This window comes from Bos mutus, chromosome 7, assembly GCF_027580195.1.
Source record: "Bos mutus isolate GX-2022 chromosome 7, NWIPB_WYAK_1.1, whole genome shotgun sequence".
NCBI lineage: Eukaryota > Metazoa > Chordata > Mammalia > Artiodactyla > Bovidae > Bos > Bos mutus.
The window spans coordinates 81,923,946-81,932,773 of record NC_091623.1 but is presented as its reverse complement, the minus strand read 5'-3'; the positions used below and the strand labels follow the sequence as shown (position 1 = coordinate 81,932,773).

Genomic DNA, 8,828 nt, shown 5'->3' with positions numbered 1-8,828 from the left:
CAAATCTAGCAAAAAACAATGATGTTTCTTTGTGGGAGCCACAGTTCTAAAATGCTTCAATAGAAATGATATCTGAATTGGTGAATTAGGAAAGAATTTAAGTATATTTCTTTGGCTTCCACTCTCATCCTGGACAGGCAATTCTGTGCAAACATGCAAAAGGTACCTAATCACTTTCACTGTAACTCTTCAAAACTGATTTTCCAGGAAAAAGAAAAAAGAACTGCATAAACATTAAAGTATGTATTTTCAAGTGTGAATTCTAAAATGAAATGACATTTTTTCATTCAAATTAATTGTATTTTACATCAGGAAAATTTCTTGGTACTTGGGATGTATCAGGGAGCAAAAGTCAAGATCCTTGTCCTTTGTCATGTGATGACTAAGATCTAATAATACTGAATAAATCACCAACTCCCAGAGCTTGCTCAAACTCATGTCCATTGAGTCAGTGATGCCATCCAAGTGTCTCATCCTCTGTTAATCAGATCTATTCTCAGCATAATCCCAACTTGAAAAAATAAATAGAAATAGAAAAAAAAAAGAAGAAGAAAAAATAGAAAAAAGTAGAAATATTTCTGGTTTGGGATAATTATGTATGTCAGCCTGTTCTTTGAGTTAAGCTTTCAATACCATGAAATTTTCCATTATTACAATTATCCTGTCTCATGTAAATCTTCTTTTCTGATTATCTGAAGTTTTAAAAGTTTATTTTCACTTGGTTAATAGAACTGTTAGCAGGACTCCACTTCATTCAAAGTGAATAGTAGTCTAAGTTGTCAGGGATGTACTGTCATTTTTTTTTTTTTTTGGCAACAAAATTCTGAATTCTTTTCTGAACACCAATTCTTCTCTAAATATTTTCAGTATTGACAATCATCCTTTTATGTCTGAATGTTTCTTGGTATTCAATAAAGGATTTAATGGGCTATTTAACAAGTAGACTTTATATCATCCATTATTATAATTTTCATATTATATAAATATATATTTTATTTATTGTGTAAATGAAATAAGTATGTGGAAGAAATGGTTCAGTTAATTTTATGCCCATATCCCTCACCTGTAGAAAGACCTCAGATAGGGTCTGACTGCCTCTCAGCATGGAACATCAGGTCCTTGGTAGACCAGCCTAGCTGGCACACAACAGAAGCCGAACATAGATTTTATCTGCATGTTACTCCCAGAGGGATATGTTTTCCCCAGGTCATTATCATGATTAACAAGCGTCCAGGTTTGTATTGTGCCATATGCCTCCCTGCTTTGGGAAATTGTCTATCAAAGAATAGCAAGTTTTAGCACAAAATCACAAGACCAGAAGTCAGAAAATATGGTTATAAATTTCTATATATCCCATGAGGCTAATTCCTTCTCAAAATACTTGGCAGAACTTTATGAAGATCAAAGTCAAATAATGTAGTTAAATGTGTTTTGAAACATGGAAAAAGTTTTCCCTTCATGTTTACCCCATGTTTAAGAACAGTATCTGACATCTTGCAAGTATGCAATTGGTTTTTTAAATTAATTTTAAATTATTACAATTTATCACTTTCAATCTCAAGCTAATACATTATATTTTTAAATTTAATTTTATTTTATATTAAGGTATATTTTATTTACAATGCTGTGTTAGTTTCAGGTATACACAAACAGTTAGACACATATCCATTCTTTTTCAGATTCTTTTCCCTTATAGGTTATTATGGAATATTGAGTAGAGTTCCCTGTGATATACAGTAGGTCCTCATTAATTATCTATTTTGTATATAGTAGTGTGCATATGGGGCTTTCCTGCTGGCTCAGCAGTAAGAATCCACCTGCAATGCAGGAGCCACAAGAGACAGGGGTTCGATTCCTGCATTGCAAAGATCCCCTAGAGAAGGACATGGCAACCCACTCCAGTATACCTGCCTAGAGAATCCCATGGACAGAGGAGCCTGGCAGCTACAGTCCATAGGGTCGAAAAGAGGATTGAGCATGGGTGTGACAATGGTATAGAAAGCTGATACTACCTTGTCTTGCTCAGGGGTGTGAAATGACTTGGGCAGCACATAAGTGTAGAAGGCAGCCCCATAGAAAAAGCTGACTACAGTCAAGTGGGAAGAATAAGTGGTAAAGGCCTTTTTCTGGTCCTGCAGCAGAGCGCATGTGGTGGACGGTTAACCAAATGAGGGAGTAGGAGGTTGAGATAATAGATATGGGAATGAGCAACATGAGCATACAGCAGATATCAAAGTTTCATACAAGGATATGTCAGCACAGGCCAATCTGAGAACTGTAGTGATCTCACAGAAGAAGTGATCAATCCTGTGGGATCTACAGTAGGGGACATTCATGGTGATAGGGGTGAGCAGAAAGCCATCCAGGGATCCACCAAACCAGGCACCAGCAGCCAGAAGAAGACACGCTCTGTGGTTCATGAACACGGGGTACCTAAGAGGGTTGCAGACAGCCACATAGTGGTCATAAGCCATGAGGCCCAACAGGAAGAACTCTGTTCCCATCATGGTCAAGTAGAGGAAGAGCAGGCCACAAAGGAAATGGTTTTCTCATTAGAAACCATGCTGACTAGAAGCTTTGGGACAGTAGTACAAATGAAAAGGGTGTCCATGATAGACAGTTGGCTAAGCAGAAAGTACATGGGGGTATGGAGATGGGAGTCTATGTGAATCAAGAATATCACGACCAGATTTGCAGTTACAGCCATCACAAAAATAGCCAAAATAACTGCAAAGGCAATCCCTGTGAATTTACTGTTGACCAGAAGCCCCAAGGAGGATAAAGTCAGAGGTTGAATTCGTATTCTTCATTGACATCATCTATGACAGTGCCAAAGAACAGGAAGCCACAAATACCAGAGGGAAAAAAGAGACAGAAAACACTTCCTGTAACTGAGAAACTCACAATGGAGATGACATCTTAGAGGCCACGGTTCAGATAAAATAATGCTAGAGAAAATCAGACCCAGAGATGTCTTAAATCAGTAGCTAGAGATATGTTTCTTCTTTTTGGAGAACAACCCATTTTATACTGTGCTCATATGTATGTTATGATATATAGTTTATGCATAACAAAATTTGTGGTTGCTCATATCTAGAGTTTTAATTATATCTGCCCTATTTGTTCTACAGTTTTAGCCTTCAGAATCTTGTTTGTCTCTTAGTTGGGTTAAATGAACACTATGTCAACTACAAATTGGCACTAGTCATGGGCACTTGTGCTTCCCTGGTGGCTCAGACAGTAATCTGCCTTCAATGCAATAGACTCGGGTTTGATCCCTGGGTTGGGAAATTCCATGAAGAAGGGAATGGCTACCCACTCCAGTACTCTTGCCTGGAGAGAATTCCATGGAATCTCCTGGAATTCCTGGACTCTGCATGGAATTCTCTGGTGGGATGCAGTCCATGGGGTCACAGTCAGACAGAACTGAGCGACAATGACACACACAGGCACTTGCCTCCCACCTCTATAAGGACTAAATCATGTGCTACTGCTGGTGCTGTTGTTGACCTCCAACACCCCCTGAAATAGTTCAGGGTAGAGAGCAGAAATGATGCATTCTGTCCTCTGGGAAAACTGGCAGGACAAGTCTTCAGATAGTTAGATATTCTCAGGAACTGATTTCATGAGCCCAATTCTTGTGTCTCCTCATATCTAGAAAAGCACTAAAATTCTTCTGGATGATGATTCTCAGGACTAAGAAAAGCTTCAGAGACCAGTAGAAACTTTCTACAAAAAATGTGTGCTTGATTGCATGTGCTTAATTGCACTCCCCTCTTTACCAAAATCACGTATATACTATCCTTTCCCTCTACCTTTTGGAGCAGTTTCTTAGAGCTATCTGAAGTGCTGTCTCCCAGGTGGCAGTCCTTATTTTGCCCCAATAAAACTTAACTTGCAATTCTCACATTATGCATTTTGTTTTTCAGTTGACAACTAGAGAAAAGAATGATTGAATCATTGCTTATTTGGAAGTTTAAAGGTGAGCAGAATGAAAACCTTGAGTTGTGACCAGAGTAAAGGAAATTCTATGGGATTCTCCAGGCAAGGATACTGGAGTGGGTTGCCATACGCCTCTCCAGGGCATCTTCCCAACCCAAGGATCGAACCTACAGCTCTTACGTCTCCTGCATTGGCAGGTGGGTTCTTTATCACTAGCACCACCTGGGAAGCCATATGCAGAGTATATAATGTGAAATACCATTTAACTATAAAATTGTTGGAGAAACTAAAATGGAGAAATCTTATTCAGGCTTCAGAAGCAGGAGAGCAGGTCCTGACCTTGCTTCAGACCTGCCTGAACACTGACTGGATTCCCTGCCAGTTCAGAAGCTCAGCAAGTCAAGAGGAGTTTTAGATAAGAAAGGGAGTCCATCTTAGAATGACTCCTGGAGGTCTGGCCAACTGCCTGGGGCATAATGAAATCCTTTGATTCACAAGATAAAACAAACAGCATTGTAGAAAGCAAAAGTTTAAAGTAAAGTCAGAACTGCATGCTTGCACACAAACTGATGATGATATCATTTTTCGGCATGGGATTATATGAAGGAACCCCAAAACTGAAATTTGGAGTCTTGCACCTGGAGAGGTCACACTGCCCAGGATCTGTTCCCTACTGGGACTCCAGATTGCTGTCAACAATGGACTTCTCTACACTGTTTAAATCTGAATGTTGGTCTGTCCAATTTGGTGGTATATATGCTCTTACTCTTTTCTTTTGTTTCTATTTATCTTTTCTTTTAATGATTATATACTGAAATTAAGTCAAATAATCCTCTATTAAATATTGAAATTGTTTATCATGTGTCATGAATGGTTTCTTTTGTTAACAAATCCTTGGAACCTAAAACAAAAGTAAAACTTTCAGCAAAACATAAATTGGCACTATAAGCAAGATTTGTGAAATGAAAGGAAAAAGAAAGAGGTTAAGACTATTCAACTTTTTTTTCCTTGATGGGAAAGTTTGCCTTACTGCTCATGAGTTACTGAATGGGGCATATCCACTGGACTATGTCAGAATTGGGACCCCAAATTAAAGTGGGCCAAACCTTTAGAAGTTATTGAATGTTTACCACTTGTGCCAACTGAGGAAGAATCAGAATGTACCACCATGCTGTGTTGGAGAGATTGGATTCTCCTCTCTGCATGAAGGGTACATGAAGCCAAATTAAAATTGATTGAAAAGTTAAAATTGGAGACAGAATTATGCAATCTGCAAGGATGACATTCTACATTACAATGTCAAAATTAGATTTTAACTGACCAAGTCTCTGCTTTCCAGTCGGTAGCTGAAAAAGCCACAGTAAAGATTGCACAAGCTAAATATCGAAAGTCACATGGCTAGGTTAACAAAAAGAAAGCAATAGGTAAGGAAGGATAGACTTGGACCCTGAAGCTTGGGATGAGAGATTAATCCCTAGAAAATTCAGGAATCTGCTCAAATTGTAAAGTTTTTGACAATACAATGTGTTAAAGGACATAGAGAGATTTTATCTAAGGCCAAACAAAAGAAAATGGAATTGAAAACTCTCCAGACAAAAAGGGAGGCTCAAAAAATGTATAGGGCCATTTAGTTTCTGGTGACAGTATTTTCCACAAACGGGCCAGATGGTAAGTCCATTTTACAAAGTAACTTGATGTGAAGAAACTTTTAAGGAAAGAAAATCTAAATGAGATAAGAGCTTTTAGATAAAGTCTATTAAGAATAACCATACTTGAGAAATGCCTACCTAAAATAGTTTCTCTAGATTTTTGGTCACTTGAATTTCTAGGGTAGTGCTAAATTAAGTTAAATGATGGAAGTTTATTAAATAACTAGGCCATTTCCAAATAAAATAAGAAGCTTTAACATTACTAACTAAACACTGGCTTCCTTTTATAGAGAAACAAAACACTCCATTCTGAAGGAGATTAGCCCTGGGATTTCTTTGGAAGGAATGATTCGAAAGCTGAAACACAAGTACTTTGGCCACCTCATGTGGAGTTAACTCATTGGAAAAGACTGATGCTGGGAGGGATTGGGGGCAGGAGGAGAAGGGGACGACAGAGGATGAGATGCCTGGATGGCATCGCTGACTCGATGGATGTGAGTCTGAGTGAACTCTGGGAGTTGGTGATGGACAGGGAGGCCTGGCGTGCTGCGATTCATGGGGTCGCAAAGAGTCGGACACGACTGAGCGAATGAACTGAACTGAACTGAATGTATATGCTTGGTGCCATTCTAAGGTATTCTCTATAAGAAAGTAAATATTTTTATAAATTATCACTGGTATTTATGTTTGCCAATCTACAGAATGCTAATATAAAGGATAGTTCATGGCTTAAGGAAAGTATGTTTTTAGTAGAGAAGGTATGAGGAATGGAATTGAATGTTGTTAAGGGTGAAGAAAGTAGATTTGATTTCAGAAATAGGTGTCTATTTCTGAATGGGAAAATAAAGTGATAAATACAGGAAAAAAAAAAAAATTTTTGTGGAAAGTGGACCTAAGAAAAGAATTTTATGCATGGTACACGTTTTCTTGGGATGTTGAACTGCCTTTGATGACAGATTTTACGTTTCTTTGCCTCTTAAGTGATTTAATCTGTATTTGCCTTTGAAATCTTTTATTATCTCTTTGGCTGACTGAATAACTGTTGTTTCATAGTAACCTATAATTTTATCTGACGGAGTATTCTAAACTCTTTGTTTTTTTTTTTTTTGACAGAGCCTCCTAAAATCAAATTCTAATGAAGCTCTTTTGACTTCTAGCTAACTTTGTAGTGCTTCAGAGGGTCCCTGAAGCATCCCAAAGAAAAATACTGGACTAATTAGGTTATTTGGTATGTTAAAGGTACATGGGAAGTTCTGTAAGATAATTTATGTTGTATATCAGACTGGAATTTGTTTTTTTTCTCTTGGTTAAGAGAGCAAAGTTTTGTTGGGATGTACATTTTGATAACAGACTGATATGTGAATTTCTTTGCCTTTATACTTGTTTTTAAAAAGCCTTTGCTACTTTGGTAAAGTAAATAAATATTATTTCACAATGATCTATGAAGATTGTACAGATAGGTAAAGGTCATTCTGCTTGTACAGAAAAATTAACCCCTGATTATCAAACTTTCACTATCCTGATATTCTTAGGACAATGGCAACAGTCTACTCCTAAATCAAGGATTTAAAGATGGATAAACAATAGTTGAAAATCAAAAAGGCAGGGCTATGGGAAATCCAAGAAGGCTGCTTGGCTTTTTCCTGTGCACTCAGTTGCTTCAGTCATGTCTGACTCTTTGTGACCCCCATGGACTGTAGCTCGACAGGCTCTTCTGTCCATGGGGATTCTCCAGGCAAGAATACTGGAGTGGATTGCTATGCCCTCCTCCAGGGGACCTTCCCAACTCAGGGATCGAAACTGAGTCTCTTATGTTTCCTTCATTGGCAGGTGGATTCTTTACCACTAATGCCACCTGGGAAACCCTTGCTCCCTCACAAAAGTCATTTTTTATTTGATAGGATAAAGCTTTCCCTGGCTTCAGGGTTAATGCCATCACATACACAGAAAAAAAAGTAAATACAAATTATGTTTCACTGAATAGTACATTCTAGTTTTGTTAATTGAAATGTATGTTAACTAAGACTTGCTTCCCAGGTTTACTTCTTTGCTGTCATGTTTTATTGCTAAAATTTTGATTGAGTTATTTTAAGGTTTATCTCAGTAATCTATCTTTGAATAGAGATCAAATACCCTCTGAGCTACAGCCAGGAGACATAAAATTAAATGTATCTATCTATATGCTAATTGGAGCTTATGGCAAAAACAAGACAAAAGAGTGCTCTTGGATTTCTGGAGTAGGAAATTTCCAGAAGTCATAAAGAATTATATTAATAGTGGCCATTTTGATGAATTATAAGTAGCATATCAGGTTCTAAAACAATAAAATTTAACTGAATGCCATATATATACATATATATATTATTGGTCAGAAAACAATGAATTGGCCACTTGGCTACCCCTATGGGTTAAGAATAACTGGAAAATTCACTCCAAAGAACTATGGGGAAAGGAATTATGGTCTGACATTTGGGAGATTTTTCATGTGGACGCTTATGGTGAAATTGTTAGGTGTCATTTCCAGGACTCTGAAGAGTTCCAGCATCACAGGCCTTTATGTTTCAACAGTGGAATGGAATTTAGTGAGAGGCAAAGTGATAAATAAGGAGTGATTTATTAGAATGAGATGCTTGTAAGGTTAACAAATAGGCAGGCAAAAGTTGCACTGCCCCCAGCACTCAGTGGGTTATATTTTTATAATCAAAGAAAGAGAGGGGAGGGGGAGAAGATCTCCTTTGTCTTTCTTGAGTAGATGTCATATTTCCATCTCCCTCTCCCAAATAAGGCAGAGAAGTTTACTTATCCCTATATGGTCAGGTCAGGACTGTCACAGCACTTTCAAAAAATATTTTCAGGTCTCAGTACAATGAGGGTCTTTCATTCTGAAAAGTCACCTTTCCATAAATGATTGTTTTTTGTGTGCACAGAGCATGCTTGGGGGGTAATTACTTGATGACACCACTGGGCAAGTTTTAGGCTTTATTCTCTACTATTGTTTTTTTTTTTTTGGGGGGGGGGTGGTGGTGGTGGTGGTGGTATTGTGCAAAGAACATGTCGTTGGGGCCAAAAAGTATGTTTTAGGAGTTATTAACTCACTGAACTCACAGGGAAGGATGTGGGTCTCATGACACCATTGTTTTGTTTTTTAGGGCATGTCTTGTGCTTCTGTCACATGTATTTCTGCTAAGCAAGGTAGCTTGGTTTTAGTGTTAAGCAAGCCAATCTGACTTTACTGGT

The 8,828-nt window shown here is 37.9% G+C and overlaps 1 pseudogene; it reads right to left on the bottom strand.

Moving 5' to 3' along the window:
• Positions 1 to 1,098: 1,098 nt before the first annotated feature.
• LOC102277772 (olfactory receptor 2T11-like) lies at positions 1,099 to 2,816 on the bottom strand (annotated as a pseudogene).
• Positions 2,817 to 8,828: the final 6,012 nt, after the last annotated feature.